Raw genomic sequence first — 20,254 nt, 5'->3', positions numbered from 1 at the left:
ACCTTCTCTGAAACATATTCTTAGAGAGGAGCCTAGAGCACTGAGCAGCTACTTGACTTGCCCAGGGACATATTACCATATGTTACAAGTGGGATATGAGCTCAAGCCTTCCTGGCTTGTTGTCTATTCATTGTACCATGTAGCCAACATAAGAAAAGTTTTTGTTTGTTTTTAGCAGAATAAGTTATTTTTTTTTCTTGGCATAGTCTTTTGAGAAATTCAGCACAAAGAAGTTTATTTAAATTTTTCACTGAGAGTTGGTAAGAACAAGGAAAAATTGTTGAAATAATATTTTCCTATTAGATTATTAGGATATCAATATGTTTACCAAAAATTTTGCATTTTTCAGGTGGAAACTATAGTTAATACAGGGTGCTGCTATTAAATTAATAATCCTTTAGGAATTAGGAAAGATACATAAAATATAATGTGGAAACCTCCTGCTTTTTCTCCTAAAAAAGAAGGATTCTCTGAACATTTGTCAATACTAATTGATCATGCATAATTGAAACCATCTGATCAAGGACACATGCCTAGACATTAAGTGTTTTATGACTCCTGTTTCAGAAAAGAAATATATACTTTAAAAGAGACTTTTAAATGTAAAATTAATTTCTCTCTTTTCTAGTTTTTAGGGTGTTGGATCAGTCTGTTGCTTCTATTTTGAGATGACACATTTCGCTACAGTTGAAATGCTCAAAATTATTACAGAAAGTTAAGGAACAAATTCTGGCCAGCTGCTTAGCATGTCATTGCCAGCAAAGGAAGAAAAGAATAAATCTTTAGCATTGTATTTTTCCTTCTTTTTTCTGTGAAACACATTTGGATATTGGTATTCAAGATATCAGGATCCTCAAGTGAGCTCACACTCTATTTTGTTTTTATCCTTCCTTCTTTCTCTTTCTTTCCTTACTTCCTCCCTTCTTTCTTCTTCCTTCATTTCTTCCTTCTTTCTTCTTCCTTTTTCCTTCCTTCTTCCTTTCTTTCTTCCTCCCTTCCTCCCTCCTCCTCTCTCTCTCTCTCTCTCTCTCTCTCTCTCTCTCTCTCTCTCTCTCTCTCTCTCTCTCTTCCACATCAAGCGGCTAGTAGAAGCTAGAACCTTGGCAAGTATATTGTAAAATGTAAAGTACATATACAATAATGTCATTTGGCAACTCCTTGAAACTAGGGACTATTTTTGGTCTTTTTTATGGTGGGGGAAATCAAGTGACTTTCTTTGAATTTTCAGTACTTACCATAGTTCCTGGAACATAGTAGCCACTTAATACTAGTTGTCTTCATTAGAACATTTTGATTGTATTTTTTGTTCTTTTCCCTAGCTATGAGACATTGAGAAGATCATTTAATGTCCCCAAGTATCAGCTCATCTTCATTTTCTTACTCTCTGTAATATGATACTCTTACTGCCTACTTTGGGTGTTGGTGAAGTTGAAATTATACAATTCATGAGAAAGTACTTTACAAGTTGTGAAGCACTTTAAAATGTTATCTGAATTAATTCAATCCAACACAATTTTCTCCTTCTCACTTCAAGGCATGCACTAGGCAACATGATCATATCTATATATTTCTACAATTGGATCCACTCAGAGAGCAAGAGTTCTTTTAGGTATTTGTAAATGGTCTGTGGATAGATTCCAAAGATCTGAGGACTAGGATGTTATTTTAAAAAAATACATGCTTATTTTTACTAACCTCTAACTGAAATTTAGCATATATTTCAATTATGAAATGCATACATATATTTGTACATGTACATATGCATGTATGCATATATATATATATATATGCATATGTGTGCGTAATTATTCTAAGAATAGGTCCAGAGCCTTCCTAAGAATTCCAAAGGGGACTCTTACACAGAGAACAAGATTAAAGTATGGAATAGCGCAGTGGTATCAAAGACTACTAAGTAATACATAAGCATACCTGCAGCATATTGACTTAGAAAATTATATATTGACAATATTTATGTTCTATTTTTATTAAATATTTCCCAATTACATTTTAATCTAATTCAGGCAGTGTTCATGAGTATTTTGTGTGGCACATGGCCAGTCATCATGTGTTTGTTTCCTCTAAACTAGAGGTTAATTCACTGAAAACTGGAAGGGACCCTGAGGTCAGATAATCAAATTCCCATCATTTTACAGATGAAAAATCTGCATCCCAGAAGGTTTAGATGATTTGTTCAAGGTCACATAAGAATATATAACTTAATATTTGAAAGTATTCTAAGACTCCCAATGAATATTGAGCTAAGTTAAAATAATGAAGTTTAATTTCATTTTTTAGAAAGGGATAATCACTAGTCACCTGTGAGCAACGATATTATGCAGTGAATAGTAAGCTGGACTCAGAATCAGGAAGACTCAGGTTCAATTACATCTTCAAGTACAGCCTCTGGGATATTATGTCTGTGTGATCCTGTCAAGTCATATAAATTCACAGAGTACTAAGCAACTCTACAAGACTTTAAAGTTGCAGAAGGTTTGCTTATCTAACTTGGTAAATGGAATTTTCTCACCAGGGTTTCTCTACACAAATGAAATTATGGGTACGCATGGGAGGATTGTGGGGGTGAGGGGAGGCAATGGAGAAGATCTTTAGGGAGTAAAATGGTGAGAAGCAGGTAAGAGGAATAAGAACAGACACTTGTAATATCCATATTGGAGGTGGTATCAAGGTGCATCAGGAATAAAAATATCCTAGAGTTCTTTCCTAAGCATTTTGACCTTTTTATATAACTGTTTGAAGACTGTAGTGTGAGCTTAGATTGACATGAGGTCCACTCTCACTTTTGTGGTATTAAACTCGGTAATGTTGGAAGCCTAGTTGATCTGGCCTACTGCTGATGTCTGCCACAACTTTACACAGCAAGGTATCAGTGGATTATGTCTGCAGAAAAACTTCTGTAACAGCCCCCAGAACAGCAAAGTCAGAAGAAGTTGGGAACCTTCTCTGGGAGCAAAAGTTTCAGATATGATTGAGTGTGATATACTTTCAAATAGCCACACATTGAAAAAATAGTGTCTTTTACTCACAGCTCACATAACAGCTATAATTTATGCCAAGAATAAAATATAAAACAAATAAACAAGCAAAATCCCATTATCCCTACAGTGAAATTTGACGAATGAGTACCAAATGAGGGACAAGGTAGTCTAAGTTGTTGAGGGGTCTAAATTATGAAAGCAAGTCTGAATTAGTGAAAAGTCTAAATTAAGAACGCATTAATGTGCTAAGAAATGTTCTGACAGAACTTCCTTTAGTTAAAAGGCAAGAATTGTTTGTAATTAACCTATTAAACTGCTTCAGAGAATTCTCAGATGTTGCTAGACCAAACAGGATGGCTAATTTTGTCCGCCTAGGTTAAATCTGAGTTATCCTGTCACCACAAAGACACTTTTTCCCCAACCAACACCCCAGAGGGTATCAAGCACTTTCATAGAATAAATGACAAATGTCAATGGGAGAAAAAAAAAGACAATATTACTTATGTCTTCTGCTATCCCCTCCCTCCAGTTTCTTTATCAATCTATAAATGAATAAGTATTTATTAAATGATTTAGTACACATCAGGCTCTATGCTGAGTGCTTAAGATAGAAAGAAAATGTAAACTACTTCCTGGTTTCACAGATTTTAAATTCTAATGGGAGAGATTATATATACACATATGCATGTATATATGTATGTGTATATATATATATATATATAATTGCATATGTGTATATATATGTATATCACATATATGTGTGCTTATATACATAATAATTATTTCAGTGTGTGTATGTGTGTATGTATATTTCAGCATATGTAATATAAGTAACCTTGGCAGGCACAGAATGTAAGGTATCAGGGCACAGTGATCATCAAAAGGAAAAGCCAATGTTAACACTCCTCCAGGGTGTGACTTGGAAGCCAAAACATGGTGCACCCCTATAGAGTTGCATCTGTAACACTGGCTTCCCCCCCAGAAAAAACCCAAAAAACAAAACTGACAAGTTTTTTCCCATGTTGCTAATCTAAGTCAGCCCAAAAATACTAGGGTGGCAGCTAGTCTCACATCCACTGGTAATAATAATCACTTTCCCTTCCCCTTAAGTATCCTAAGCTATATGACACCTCTTTACATTGGGGAAGGTAACAAAACTACTCAGATGCAATTTAACCTTCTTCCATCTTTTCTGCTTCTCCAGACTGGCAGTGCTAGGAGATTCTCTCCCCCCTACCCCCATCTACCTTTAAGAACTTTTTTATCAGCTCACTTCAAGTTAACATTTATTATATACTCACCATGTGCTGCGTACCTTGCTGAGCAAGGGGAATACAAATACAAGTAAAAAGAAAGATAGTCCATGCCTTCAAGGAGATTTCATTCTAATAAAGGAAGAAAATATATGTAACAACATTGCTAGCAGCTACTGTGGTGTGTAAGACCAATAACACCACCACACAGAAAGGCTGCCAACACAAGTTCTTTGATCTGCTTCTCTAAGGAAAGCAACTTTAAGGGGTTAACAATCTCACTTTAATTAAACATACATATGTCATTCACTTCATTTAGGGGGAAATGATCAGTCCCCTGAACTTCAGGGCAAATACAAACAGAAATTATAAGCATACATTATAAACAGAGCAAATAACACAAACCAGTCTATCCATAGCAATAGATATTTACCAGAGAAGTGCCAACATCTGGGTTATCAAAGCGAGGGGATGGAGGGCTATTTCAACCACTTTCCCAGAGTCTTGTCACCAATACTCTTTCAATGAGTGTGCCCCCAAAGGCAAAACACCAACCTCAGAGCTCCTATACCCTGTTCAGGACCACGAGGGCTGGGGCCAACTTAGCATTTAGAGTGTGGAAAAGTTCTTCGATAACTAACACCATATCATGTACATACCAGTGACTCCCAATTGCCTTACTGTGGAGAAACACTCGAAAACGAAAGTATTCCACTTTACCTGCCCCATTCAAACAAAGACCAGATGTATTGAAGGCACTCGTTAGCCTTAGCTTCCCAAAAGAGAAGAACACCAAAGAGTCCTGCCCTGATTACCATTACACAATAAATGTAACTGGAAAGAATAGAAGGAATAGGAGGTACTACTCCAGGGGCATGGTAGAATCAGGAATGGACCCAAAGAGGATTAAAGACACAGCTGGATGGCTTGGGCACTTTTGTCAAATTGGAGGTTCTGGAAGGAATTAAAGAGTGAATGGAAGGAGGTGCAGGTGCAGCATGCAACTCCATGGAAAATGGGCCACGGACAAGATGAACTTCCAGTGTGAGAAGACTTCTGCGGCAGGGTGGAGAACATCTAGAGATTCAAGAAAAGGAACTGAGGAAGAATAAAGGCCAAGTACCTTACCACTATGTTGATCTATATTTCTCAGTTGCCTCAGTATCATCAACTGCCCAATAAGAGATAGACTAAGCTATCACCTATGTACTCATAAAACTCTATGAGCAATGAGCTTATGATAGTTCCTCATAGTGCTCCAACTGTTCTGGTCTTCATCCCCTAAAATCCCTCTGGCAGATAAATCTTCTGAAAACAGTCCTTATGTCATACCATTGTCCTGCCCACATTATGTTAATGATACACTGTAATGAGTTCTGTTGCAATTCCTTTCATTTTCATCAAGCAGCTCTTTTGCATGAAGTGTTCTTGTGCTTTTCAGATATGTAACACATAGCACAGAAGCTGGAATTTATAGAATGCATAATATTTTATCAAATGGAAAAGAGGGCAGGGTATTCAAAGTGCTAGGAATAGTATTTGTACAGGCTCAGAGAGAAGAAAGCATGGACAGAGAGCAGAGAGTCCTACCTTTTGGTTAGAACATAAACAATGAGGAGCAGAAATATGGGAGAAATCATGGAATAGTGTTCACTATGGGAAAACAGTATGATTTGGTAGAGTTTACTTTGGACTGGGAACCAAGAAATCAAGGTTCAAGTTTTTTGCCCCTCACTTTCTAGCTGTGTGACCTGGAATAAATCATTTCATTTTTTTCTCCTCTCCTAAATAATGAAAGGACTGCATAAGTCTGTAAGTCTGTATACATTTGCTTATGTCATTATTTTACTTTTCATATCTATCTTCTTTTTCCCCTCCTCAATTATATTTTATGTTTCTCAAGGATAAAGACTTTGTCTTACACTTTATATATCTGGCAGCAGCTAACACAGTTCTATTATAGGTATTCATTAGATGTTACATTAATGGGTGGGTGGATGGATGGATAGATGGATGGATGGATGGATGGATGGATGGATGGATGGATGGATGGATGGATGGCTGAATAAATGGTTGAGGGAGCTTGTAAATCTTCTGTTGAAATTTAAACATTCACCTGGAAATCTTGCTAAAACTTTTCTAAATTATCTCTGGAAGGGGTTGGTAAAGGTGATCTAAAGGCAAATATAATGCAAATCTCAACTAATCTTATTTTACATTATTTTTGACTATTCAAAATTCATTAATCCCTTAAATGTGTTTATCAAAAAAAATTAATTCCTTTCCTTCTAACTGGCAGCATGGAGAATGCATCTAAGAGTAAATTTTCAATCCAAGGGGAAGAGATCACACCACTGTTCCCATTAACCATAATGGGAATTGCTCATCTAATTCTCCATTCACTACTGTGAGAATTTCCCCCTCAAGAGTCATGAAAGCTATGAAAGTTACCATGGGAGAGAAACTCGTAATAGACTACTTAACTGGAATTTGACACCTGGAGAGAAAAGAAAAATGAAATTCAAGAAACTGCATTTAACTGATAACTTGGCATATTCCAAAAAGAACAAGCTATATACAGAGGAAAAAGAACAGAGAAGGAATTTAAGCAAAAGGTAAAATAGAGCAGATAGGACAAATAGGTTGTCACCCTCAGGGATTGGTAAGGCACATAAAACTGGTGAAAGCCAAGAATACAATCAATTATTCCTTAATTTCTTTCAATAGGAATTCTCCCCTTTGTTAAGCATTTCAGGCAAGGAGATGACCGAACACTTGGGAAGACATTCCTTCTAAATACTACCTGTCATTGGAAAGACAAAGAAAGATGGTATTTTTGCCAAAGGATTAAGAATATGTACACACACATATACATAAATACATATACACACATGCATATATATATACACACACCCATATATTTATACATGTATATACATATGTCACTATTTCCAATTGTACACGTGTATATATGTGTATGTATATATACATACTGTGTATATGTGTGTGTGTGAACATATGTATATGGTTTTGTTTTTTGTTTTGCTTTGTTTTAAAGGTACTATGTGAAATTGCCTGGAGAGCTAACTTCAGAATTCTGAAGGCCTGGGTTTAGGTCCTCTGAGCCTTTCAGACTGTCTAAACCTGAGAACTGAGAAAACTGAGAAAACAAGTTTCTCAACTTCTCAGTGTGCCGGGAAGCTCTAAAAAACTGTAAATTACACATCTATATTTGAAAATGCAGGTCCTCACCAGGAGTCACCTGCTCTGATGAAATTACACCCTAGTCCATGTAACTTTATTATAATAGCTATCTCTTATCTTTGTCTGTCATCTATCATCTGTCTTTCTGTATGTTTCTATCTACCTATGATCTATGTTTCTGTATATTTCTATGTCTAACCATCTATCTGCCTATCTATCCATTTATCTACTAGTTTTGATCAAATTATTGTAGAGAACTACCATTGTGAAACTGCCTCAATAAATGCAGATTAGTAAATCTTGGTAAATTGCTAAACCACACTGCCTGCTGGGCTTGGAATCCAAGGAAGTGGGTTCGAATATCATCCCTGATGCTTAACATGCAAAAGTTATATAACATATATGTCACTGAATAATCATAGGCTGATTGCAGTCTTTAGTTTTGGAAGGAATGTCTATAATTCTCATTTAACCATTAATGGATTTGTGAAAAAATTGCAAATCCTAGTGTTACAGCATTTGGGAGAGATGATCAAAATTTATTTTAATACAAATCTCAAAATAAAAAATATTTTCAGTAATTCTTCCTTATATATGAAAGGATTAAATGAAAATTTCATGTACTTACACAACATGTAGATACATGTTAATTTAGATCAATTTTTACAATAATACTTTTTTTTCTTTTAATGATAACTAGTCAGTATACATTTTAACCAAAAAACACATATCTATGAGTGGAGACAAAAATACATGCATTTTATTCAAAATAATAAATCATCACTGAAACTAAATTTGTCACTTTTATACTTCTTAAAAAAACAAACAAAAACTCCAAGAATAATTTCATTTCTATTGTACAATGAATGTAGTATTTGGCTCTGCACTGTGAATGCATAGAAATAAGTTAGCTGTACGTTAGATACTGTTATATGATGTTGAAAGATATACTTTTCTAAAGAAGGTCTCACCAAGGTTTACTAGTTCAAAATTAGAAGGTTTTTTTGGGGGGGAGGTGCTGGTGGTAGAAGGGGATAGTTTGAAGGGGATTAAGAATGTTGAAGTAGAAAATACATGGGTAACAGCAACACTACAGATGAGCTCTCTCTCTCCATTCCCTTCCAAATGACTTTAAAATAATGCCTGAAATCAAATTCTGGAGATAGCATTTCAAATTCTGGAGAGCAAAGGTCAGGGCAAGACATTCTTCTATCCCAAGACAACTTAGGAGTCTAGGAGAGATCTAGTACATAGGTGTATAATATCAGTGTCGGGACTTGGTAGTGGTAAAAGCAGCAGCAGCAGCAGCAGCTTCTGTATCACATTTCAAAGGTAGAGAGGAATATTTTAAGGCAAAAGGCAGAAAAAGTTCTCAGAAGTATCTCATCTGTTCACAAGTTGGCAGGGACAGTATCAGTTCCAATTTGAAGAGATCAGGGGCCATACAGAGCAGTATCATCTGTGCCAGCAAGGGATCATGGGCCAGGGACCACACCTCTTCCCACAGCATACCATCTTGGAAGCACCAAAACTTCCAACTCTCAGAAACAGTTCTGAAAACAACAGTGAAAAAAGCCCCCTACCACCAGCACATCCAGAACAGAAACCAACTTTAATATAAAGTTTAAAATGAAGAAACTGAGTGGAAAAATGAGGGAACAACAACAACAACAAAAACTGACCATAAAAGCCCTCTATTGTGGCAGGGAAGATAAAGAAACAAATTCAGAAGAAGACAATGATGTTGAAACAGCTAGAAGCAAATTCCCCACCTCCACAAAGAAATATGAACTGAACACAAGCCCATTAAGAAATGTTGTATGAATTAAGAAATAATTGTCAAAATCAAGTAAGAATGGTAGATGAAAAATGGGGAAAGAAATATGACCAATATGAGGAAACTACCAAAAGAAAAAACAATTAATAGTATGGTAAGGAGGCACAAAACAAATCCTGAGGAAAATAATGTGCTAAAAAGCAAAATTAGTAAAGTGTTAAAAGAGGTACAAAAGCTCACTAATGAAAATAATTCTTTTATAATTAGAATTGGGGAAGTGGAAGCTAATGACACAATGAGACATCTAGAAGTAAGAAGCAAAGATCTCCATTATTATGGCTATTATTCAATATTGTATTAGAAATGATAAATATAACAATAAGACATGAAAAATTAAAGGAATAAAAATGAGGAAACAAAATTATCACTCTTTGAAGAAGGTATGATGGCATACTTATAGAACCCTTCAGAAACAGCTAAAACATCTAAAAATTAACAACTTCAGTAAAGTTGCAGGATATAAAATAAATCCATATAAATCATCAACATTTCTATATGTTGCAAAAAAAAATAGAACGAAGAGAAGAGATGGAAATGAAATTCCATTCTAATCACTACAAGGGTGAGACAGCTTGGTGGCACTGTGGATAGAGCACTGACCCTGAAGTCAGGAGGACCTGAGTTCAAATCTGCCCTCAGATATTCACTAGCTGTGTAACCCTAGCTCAGCAATACCAAATTTCAGACTGTATTAAAATAATTTGGTAGTAGCTAAAAAATAAAGTGGTAGATCAACAGAATAGATTAGATACACTGTACACATTAGTAATTAACCATGGAAATCTCCTGTTTGGTAAATCCAAAAATCCAAGCTTAGGATGCAAGAACCAAACTTTTGAAAAAAAATATTGCTAGAAGAACAGGAGAGCAACTTGGAACAAACCAGGCAAAGAGCAACATTTTACAACATACATATGCAAAAAATGAAGTCAAATGGGTAGAAGATTTAGACATCATGGGTGATATCATAAGTAAATTAGGGGAACATGGAAAAATTTCCCTGTTAGATCTATGAATAAGAAAAGAGATATGCATCAACACATTGTGAGATACAGATCTTTATGAAAGATAAGAGGCTCAAAGAAATTAATTGGGTAATTTTGACTATGTCAACTTAAAAATATTTTCAACAAACAAAACCAATGAGACCAAAATTAGAAGGGAAGGAGGAAACAGGAAAAAAATTTATATCAAGTTTCTCTGACAAAGGCTTCATCTCTGAAATATATAGGGAACTGAACCAAATTTATAGAAACATGTGTCATTCTCCCATTGGTAAATGGTTAAAGACTATGAACAGGTGGTTTTCTGAAGAAGAAATCAAAGCTATCAAGAATTAAAACAACTCAGATGTGTCACCTCATACCTATAAGATTACCTAACCTGAAAGAAAATATAAATGATAAATCCTGAAGAGGATGTGAAAAAAGGCACACTAAGGAACTATTGGTGGAGTTATGAATTGATCCAACCATTCTGGAGAACAATTTGGAAGTATTCCCAAGGGATAAAAAACTTTGTATACCCTTACATCCAGCAATATGACTACTAGATTTGTATCCCAAAGGGAAAAAGGTTGGGGGAGGGAAGGACCTATTTGTATAAAGATATTTATAACAACTCTTTTTGTGGTGGAAGAGAACTAGAAATTGAGGAGGGGTTGTCCATTAATTGGGGAATAAATGAATGATTGGTGGTATATGATTGTGACTGAATACTATTATGCTATCTGAAATTATAAGAAAACCTAGGAAGTCTTATATGAACTGATGCAAAGTAAAGTGAGCAGAACCAGAACAACATATACAGTAAGGGCAATATTGTGTTAATGATCAACTCTTCAAAAACTCAGCTGTTTAAGACGCTAATCCAAAAAAATTCCAAAGGACCCATAACGAATAATGCTATCCAACTTCAGAGAGAGAATAGATGACCTCTTAATGCAAATTGAAGTATATTCTTTTCACTTTCATTATTTTTCTTGCATTTTGTGCACAGAATTGTTGCCGTCGCTTGGGGGGAGGTTGATTTTTGTTTTGTTTTGACAAGAAAGACAATATGGAAATAAGTTTTGTGTAACATCATGTGCATAATTGGTATTACATTGTGTGCTTTTTCATTTTTTATGTTGAATTCTCTACTTTATTATTTAATATTTGTTTTTAGTTTTCAGCATTGATTTCCACAAGATTTTGAGGTACAAATTTTCTCCCCATTTCCACCCTCCCCCTCTCTCCAAGATGGCATATATTCTGATTGCCCTATTCCCCAGTCAGCCCTCCCTTCTTTCACCCCACTCCCCTTCTGCCCAATCCCTTTTCCCCTTACTTTCTTGTAGGGAAAGAGAGATTACTATGCCCCATGGCCTGTATATCTTATTTCCCAGTTGCATGTAAAAAATCCTTTTTTTTTGAGCATCTACTTCCAAATTCCCTCCCCTATTTCCTCCCCATCCACTCTCCCTAAGAAGTCAAGCAATTCAACATAGGTCACATGTGTATCATTATGCAAAACACTCCCATAAATAGTGATGTCATGAAAGACTAATTATATTTCCCTCCAACCTATTCTGTCCCCCTTTATGCAACTTTCCCCCTTGACCCTGTCCCTTCTCAAAAGTGTTTGCTTTTGATTACTTCTTCCCCCATCTGTCCTCTCTTCTAATGTCTCCACTTTCTTATCCCCTTCCGCCTAGTTTCATGTGGGGTAAGATACCCAATTGAGTGTGCATGTTATTCCCTCAACAAGTCAAATCCGATGAGAGCAAGATTCACTCATTTCCAAGTCACCTGCCCCCTCTTCCCTTCCTACAGAACTGCTTTTTCTTGACATTTTTATTTGAAATGTTTTACCCCATTCTATCTCTCCCTTTCTCCCTCTCTCAATATATTCCTCTCTCATCCCTTAATTTTATTTTTTAGATATTATACTTTCATATTCAATTCATCCTATGTCCTCTGTCTATAATATATATATATGTATATATATATATATATATATATATATATATATATATGTATGTTAACTTCAACCCTAATACTGAGAAAGGTCTCATGAATTACACACATCACCTTGCCACGTAGGAATGTAAGCAAAACAGTTCCACTTTAGTAAGACCCTTATGATTTCTCTTTCTTATGAACCTTTTCATGCTTCTCTTGATTCTTGTGTTTGAAAGTCAAATTTTCTATTCAGCTCTGGTCTTTTCACTGAGAAAGCTTGAAAGTCCTCTATTTTATTGAAAATCCATATTTTGCCTTGGAGCATTATACACAGTTTTGATTGGTAGGTGATTCTTGGTTTTAATCCTAGCTCCATTGACCTCTGAAATATTATATTCCAAGTCCTTCGATCCATTAATGTGGTAGCTGCTCAATCTAGTGATATCTTGATTGTGTTTCCACAGTATTCAAATGGTTTCTTTCTGCCTGCTTGCAGTATTTTTTCCTTGATCTGGAAACTCTGGAATTTGATGACAATATTCCTAGGAGTTTTCTTTTTGGGTTTTTTTCAAGAGGGAATTGGTGGATTCTTTCAATTTCTACATTACCCTCTGTCTCTGGAATATCAGAGCAATTTTCCTTGATAATTTCTTGAAGGATGATGTCTATGCCCTTTTTGAGATCATGACTTCAGGTATTCTAATAATTTTTAAATGATCTCTCCTGGATTTATTTTCCAGGTCACTGGTTTTTCCAATGAGATATTTTACATTCTCTTCCATTTTTTAATTCCTTTGGTTCTGTTTTATAATATCTTGATTTCTCATAAGGTTACTAGCTTCCACTTGCTCCAATCTAATTTTTAAGGTGGTATTTTCCTCAGTGGACTTTTGAAACTCCTTTTCCATTTGGCTAATTCTGCCTTTCAAGGCATTCTTCTCCTCATTGGCTTTTTGGAGCTCTTTTGCCATTGGAGTTAGTCTATTTTTTAAGGTGTTATTTTCTTTAGTATTTTGGCTCTCCTTTAGCAAGTCATTGACTTGTTTTTCATGATTTTCTTACATCACTCTCATTTCTCTTCCCAATTTTTCCACTACTTCTCTTACTTGCTTTTCCAAATCCTTTTTGAACTCGCCCATGGCCTGAGCCCAATTCGTATTTTTCTTGGAGGCTTTTGATGTAGGCTCTTTGATTTTGTTGACTTCTTCTGGCTATATGTTTTGATCTTCTTTGTCACCAAGAAAAGATTCCAAAGTCTGAGTCTGAATCTGAGTCTGTTTTCATTGCCTGTTTCTGTTCCCAACCAACTACTTGACTCTTGACCATTTTGTCAGTGTATGACTGCTTGTAGAGAGTACTTTGTCCCAACTTTAGGGGTTGTGCTGCTGTATTCTGAGATACTTCTACACAGCAAACTCTGCCACACCAGCGCTCTTCCTCCCTCAAGAACCCTCAACCCTGACTGTGACTCAGATCCAAGAAGGCTATGCACTCCCACTCTGATCTGCTGTGTAATTTTTCCCACAGGGTGGGTCTGGAAGCAATGGCAGGAGGACCTCTGGTAGCAGCCCCAGAGTTGCACCACTTCCAGCCCCCTGGGGCTGGCACTGACCACACAATCCTTTCCCTCTGGGAGTTTTTCCACTAACCTTCTCTGTTGTCTTTGGTGTTTGTGGATTGAGAAGTCTGGTAACTGCCACAGCTCAATGATTCAGGGACCTACCCCTTGTTTAGCCTGGCTCCTGGTCTAGTTTGTCCTGGCATGGCTCATGCTGGGCTGTGATCCGTTTTACTCCCAGTTCCGTGCAATAGACCCTTCCCAGCGACCATCTAGGGTTTCCAGAGCTGAAGCCATGCTTCCCTCTGCTATTTTGTGGGTACTGCATCTCTAGAATTTGTTCAGAGCTATTTTTTACAGGTGTTTGGAGGCACCTGGGGGACAGCTTAAGCAGATCCCTGCTTTCATAATTGTGTTCATATAGGTCCTGGGTTTATCTTGGCAGGTAAATTTCCAAACATTTTAGAGAGTAACTTTAAATGGAATTTCTCTTTCTATCTCTTGCTGTATGGCTTTGTTAGTAATGTATAGGAATGCTGAGGATTTGTGTGGGTTTATTTTATATCCTGCAACTTTGCTAAAGTTGTTTATTATTTCAAATAGTTTTTTTTTACTTGAATCTCTAGGATTATCTTAGTAAATAATCATACCATCTTCAAAAAGTGATAATTTAGTTTCTTCTTGGCCTATTCTAATTCTTCCAATTTCTTTTCTTTTCCTTAATGCTAAAGCCAGCATTTCTAGTGCAAAATTGAATAATAGGGGTCATAATGGACATACTTGCTTCACCCTGGATATTATTGGGAATGTATCTAGCTTATCCCCATTTCATATAAAGCATGCTTATGGTTTTAGGTAGATGCTATTTATAATTTTAAGGAAGACTCCTTTTATTCCTGTGCTATCTAGTGTTTTTAATAGAATTGAGTGTTGTATTTTGTCAAAAGCTTTTTCTGCATCTATTGAGATGATCATATGGTTTCTGCTAGTTTTGTAACTGATATGATCATTAATGGTGATAGTTTCCCTCCTAACTGGTCATAGTGTATTATTCTTCTAATAAGTTGCTGCAATTGTTTTGGTAATATTTTATTTAAAATTTTTGCATTACTATTCATTAGGGAAATTGCTCTATAATTTTCTTTCTCTGTTTTGATTTTTCCTGGTTTAGGTATTAGTACCATATTTGTGTCATAAAAAGAATGTGGTAGGAGTCTTCCATCACCTATTTTCCCAAATAGTCTATAAAGTGTGACAATTAATTGTTCTTTAAATATTTGATAAAATTCTCATGTAAAGCCATCTGGCTCAGGAAATTTTTTCCTAGGGAGTTCATTGATGGCTTGCTCAATTTCTTTTTCTGAGATGGGCTTATTTAGGTATTTTACTTCCTCTTCTGTTAACCTAAGCAATTTATATTTTTGTAAATATGCATCCATTTCCCTAACGATATCAAATTTATGGGCATACAACTGGGTAAAATAATTCCTAATTATTGTTTAAATTTCCCCTTCATTGGAAGTGAATTTACCCTTTTCCTTTATTATACTGGTAATTTGGTTTTCTTTTCTTTAATCAAATTGAACAGGGTTTATCAATTTTTATTGTTTTTTTTTCATAAAACCAGCTCTTAGTTTTATTTATTAGTTCAATAGTTTTCTTGATTTCAATTTTATTAATCTCTCCTTTGATTTTCATATTTCTAATTTGCTAACTAATTGGGCATTTTCAATTTGTTCTTTGTCTAGCTTTTTTTTTTCAGTTGCATGTCCATTTCATTGATCTCCTTTTTATCTATTTTGTTTATGTAACCATTTAGAGATATAAAACTTGCCCTAAGAACTGCTTTTGCTGCATCCCAAAAGTTTTGGTATGCTGTCACATTATTGTCGTTGTCTTGAATTAACTTAGTAATTGTTTTTTATGATTTGCTCTTTGGTTCACTCATTCATTAGGATTAGATTATTTAGTTTCCAATTAATTTTTGGTTTATCTTTCCATGGTCCGTTATTACAAATAATTTTTATTGTGTCATGATCAGAGAAGGATACATTGACTATTTCAGCCTTTCTGCACTGGACTGTGAGGTTTTATGCCCTAGTGCATGGTCAATTTTTGAGTATGTGCCACGTACTGTTTAAAAAAGTATGTTCCTTTTTATCCACATTCAGTTTTCTCCAGAGTTCTATTATATCTACCTTTTCTAATATTCTATTCATCTCCGTAACTTCTTTCTTTTTTATTTGAGGTAAGATTTATCAAGTTCAGAGAGGCAGAGGTTGATGTCCCCCACTAGCATCGTTTTATTGTCTATTTATTGCTGTAACTCCCCTTAACTTCTCCTCTCAGAATTTGCATGCTATACCACTTGGTGCACATATGTTAAATAATAATATTGCCTCATATTATATGGTGCCTTTTATCAGGATATAGTGCTCTTGCTTATCTCTTTTAATTATATCTATCTTTGCTTTTGCTTTGTCTGAGATTAGGATTGCTACCCCTGCTCTTTCTACTTTAGCTGAAGCACAATATATTCTGCTGCATCGTTTTACTTTTACCCTGTGTGTATCCCCCCCTTTTCAAATGTGTTTTTGTAAATCATATACTGTAGGATTATGATTTTTAATCCATTCTGTTATCTGCCTCCATTTTATGGTAGAGTTCATCCCATTCACATTCACAGTTATGATTACAAGCTGTGTCCTTTTCTCCATCCTGTTTCTGCACCATGTTTTTGCTTTTATTTCTCCCTCCCCACTTTTGCTCCTCAAAAGGGATTTGCTTTTGACTACCACCTTCCTCAGTTTGCCCTCCCTCTTGATTTCCCTCCCTTATTTTACCCTTTTCCCCTTGCTACTTCTTCCCTTCCTTCTCATCAACCACCTTTACTTTGCCCTTTCCCCTCCTACTGCCTGTAGGGAAAAAAAAATGATTTCTATACTTTTCAGAATATGTTATTCTCTTCTTGATCCAAATCCAATGAGAGTAAAGTTCATATACTACTCTTCTCCCTCCTGTCTTTCCCTCTACTATAATGAGTTTTTGTGCCTGTTTATTTGATGTAATTTACCCTCTTCTACTCCCTCCTTACGTCTTCTCCCAGAACCCTCCTTTTGCATCTATTAATTATGTTTTTTTATTATTATGTCAGTTTTTTATACAGACATCCACAATCTATGTGTATCCCTTTCAATTGTCATAATAACTGTACTATTGTCAAGACTGACATATATATGTATGTGTATATATATATATATATATATATACATATATATATATATATATAACTTATATAAATGATATAATCCTCTGTAAAGCTATAAACAATTTGCCTGTATTGATTAACAAGGTTTGTGGGTGTTTGTCCCCCTGTTTACCTTTTTATGTCTCTCTTGAATTTTGTGTTTGGAGATCAAATTTTCCATTGAGTTCTGGCCATTTCATCAGCAAGGTCTGGAATTCCCTTATTTCATTGAATTTCCATCTCCTTGCCTGAAATATTATGCTCAGTTTTGATGGGTATTTGATCCTTGTTTGTAGTCCAAGTTCCTTTGCCCTTTGGAATATCATATTGCAATATCACCTGTCATTTAAAGTAGAAGCTTAAAGATCTTGAGTGATCCTGACTACTGTTCCTTGATATTTGAATTGTTTGTTTGCTTTTTTGGCTGCTTGCAATTTTCTCCTTGTCTTTGTCATTCTGAAATCTGGCTACAATATTTCTTGGAGTTTTCAATTTGGCATCTCTTTCAGGGGGTGATAAGTGTATTCTTTCAATGACTATTTTCACCTCTGCTTCAAGGACTTCTGGACAGTTATTTTTGATAATTTCTTTTAAGATACAGCCTAGGGTCTTTTCTCATTGTGGATTTCTGGTAGGCCAATAATTCTGTCTCTCCCGGATCTATTTTCCAGGGCAGTTGTTTTTTTCCAATCAGATATTTCACATTTTCTTCTGTTTTTTTCATTCTTTACATTTTGTTTTACTACTTGTTGATGCCTCATAGAGTCATTAGCTTCTACTTGCCCAATTCTAATTTTTAATGAGTTGCTGTTTTCATTTTGCTTTTGAGTCTCTTTTTCCAATTGGTTGATTTTACCTTTCAGTGTGTGATTTTCTCTATTTAGATTCTAAATCACCATAGCCATTTCACCTATCTTATTTTTTAAAGACTTTATTTCATCATTTTTCCATTTTTTTTACCTCCCTAATTTGGTTTTTAAAATCCTCCTTTAGTTCTTCCAGTAATGCTTTTTCGACTTGAGACCAGTTCACATTCCCTTTTGAGGTATCAAATGTGGGTACAATGTCAATGCTGTCCTCTTCCTAATTGGTATTTTGATCTTCCCTGTCTCCATAAAAAGAATCAATGGTCCTCGATTTTTCCATGTTCTTCTTCATGTTGGTAAGCTTTTTCCCAGCTTTATAGCGGGTTTCTGCTTTTGGAGCTCAGGGATCTCTGTCTCAGGTTTGTTGTTCTGGGAATTGTGATCCCAGTTACTGGCTTTATGTATTATAGCCTTTGGTTTCCTGAGTTGTGGGGGAGGGGTCATCTGGCAGCCTGAAGTTTCCTCTTCCCTGTGGCTGCTCTCCAGCACTGTTGCTCTCCAGCAATGGTCTCAGCTGTTGTCTGTGCTAGTGTCTGCCACTTCCCCTGCCTGTGCAAAGGCAAGTCTGGGCTCCTGGTTTTTACCCCTGCTGGTTCCACCCCTCTGGAACTCAGGAACTCCCACTGCGTGGCCACCAAAACCCCACTTCTGTCTCCTCTACTCCAGTGTTATTCCCAAGGAATTCTTTGGGTCAGTGAGGGAGGGAGGGGTGAGAGCCATTTACCTGGACATTATGTCTCCTGGAAGTTCAAGTAGGCAAGTTTCAAACCCTTGGGCTGAAAACCTCAGGAGTAGATGTCTCATGCCTGAAGGCATTGCGCTGCTGCCTCTAGTCACTTAGACAGACTCTCGTCCTGTGCTGGGAGGCCTGGGGATCTCTGCCTGTTGCAGGCATGCAGCTTTCTCCCAGCCTGTATTGCTGGCTGGTTTCCACAGCTGCTTCTGCTTTGGTGCTGTCTGGTGCAGCTCTGCATGCCAGGCACTCTCCTAGCCTACAGATCCATCCCATCGAACTTTTGGACTTTCCTGACTTGGAAATTTGACTCACTCAGTCTACTAGTGGTTTCTAACTCTCTCAGATCTGCTCAGTTTCATGTTTTTAGAGATATCTGATAGAACTTGTGAGAGAGCTCTGGTAAGATACTGTTTTCATGTGGCCATCTTGGCTCCGTCCCTCTGAAGCTAAATTTTTAAAACATGAATGTTAAAAATTTCAAAAACCCTATAATTTGAAAATATGTAATTAAATAAATAAAATTAATTTAAATAGAATACTCAAGTAGTTAGCCTGCTTGAGGATAAGTAGGCTAACCCAGTTTTCTTTGTAAGGAAAAAAAAACACAACAAAACTAAGTGTATACCACAGAACATTGTATAATTTTCTTGAGGCTGAATTTTTAATGATAAATGACAACCTTCAGCTCCTCCTCCTCCTCCTCCTCTTCCTCCTCCTCCTCGTCCTCCTCCTCCTCCTTCTTCTCCTGCACCTCCTCCTCCTTTTTCTTCTCCACCTCTTCCTCACCATCATCAACATCATCTTCCTCCTCCTCCTCCTCCTCCTGCTCCTGCTCCTGCCGCTGCTGCTTCTCCCCCCCTTCCCTTGGAGTGGACCATCCTGGTGCCTCTTTTCTGAAGTGGTGGTTGAGGAGACCGCGGGACTCACCATGGCCGATGAAAAGCCTAAGGAAGGAGTCAAGACTGAAAACAAGGATCACATTAATTTGAAGGTGGCAGGGCAAGATGGTTCAATTTAAGATTAAGAGGCACACACCACTTAGTAAACTAATGAAAGCCTATTGTGAACGACAGGGTTTGTCAATGAGGCAGATCAGATTCCGATTTGATGGGCAACCAATCAATGAAACAGACACACCTGCACAGTTGGAAATGGAGGATGAAGATACAATTGATGTATTCCAGCAGCAGACAGGAGGCGCTTACTAAAAAGAATCTACAACTCTTCTCCAGAACTGTGCTCCCAAGGAAAAAAAAATACATTCACAATTAGAAACCAAGATTTGGTTCATCCACATCCTGACTACCGCAGTATAGTTTTCTCTCTTCTTTGATTCCCTTCTCCCGTTCCTTTATTGTACATAAAGTAACTGGTGTATGTGCACAGGCATAATGAGTATTGTTTTTTTAACTAAATGGCCGATGGTATGTTTTGATCAACATCAAATGGAGGTGGGGAGGGGAAAAAACAAACTGGTTCTGTGAAAATACCCCTTTTCTCCATTAGTGGCATGCTCATTCAACTTTTATCTTTATATTCCAGTAAGTTATTTTGCTCTCACTGTTTAACAACAAAAAAACCCACAAAAAATCCTTGAATACCTTGTTTGATTGGA

General features: G+C 36.4%; 1 pseudogene; it reads left to right on the top strand.

Annotated features, from left to right (window-relative positions):
• The first annotated feature begins 19,567 nt into the window (after positions 1–19,567).
• LOC118857267 lies at positions 19,568–19,886 on the top strand (annotated as a pseudogene).
• Positions 19,887–20,254: the final 368 nt, after the last annotated feature.

This window comes from Trichosurus vulpecula, chromosome 7 (assembly GCF_011100635.1).
Source record: "Trichosurus vulpecula isolate mTriVul1 chromosome 7, mTriVul1.pri, whole genome shotgun sequence".
In the NCBI taxonomy this organism is placed as follows: Eukaryota; Metazoa; Chordata; class Mammalia; order Diprotodontia; family Phalangeridae; genus Trichosurus; species Trichosurus vulpecula.
This window is presented reverse-complemented; position numbering and strand designations above follow the sequence as displayed.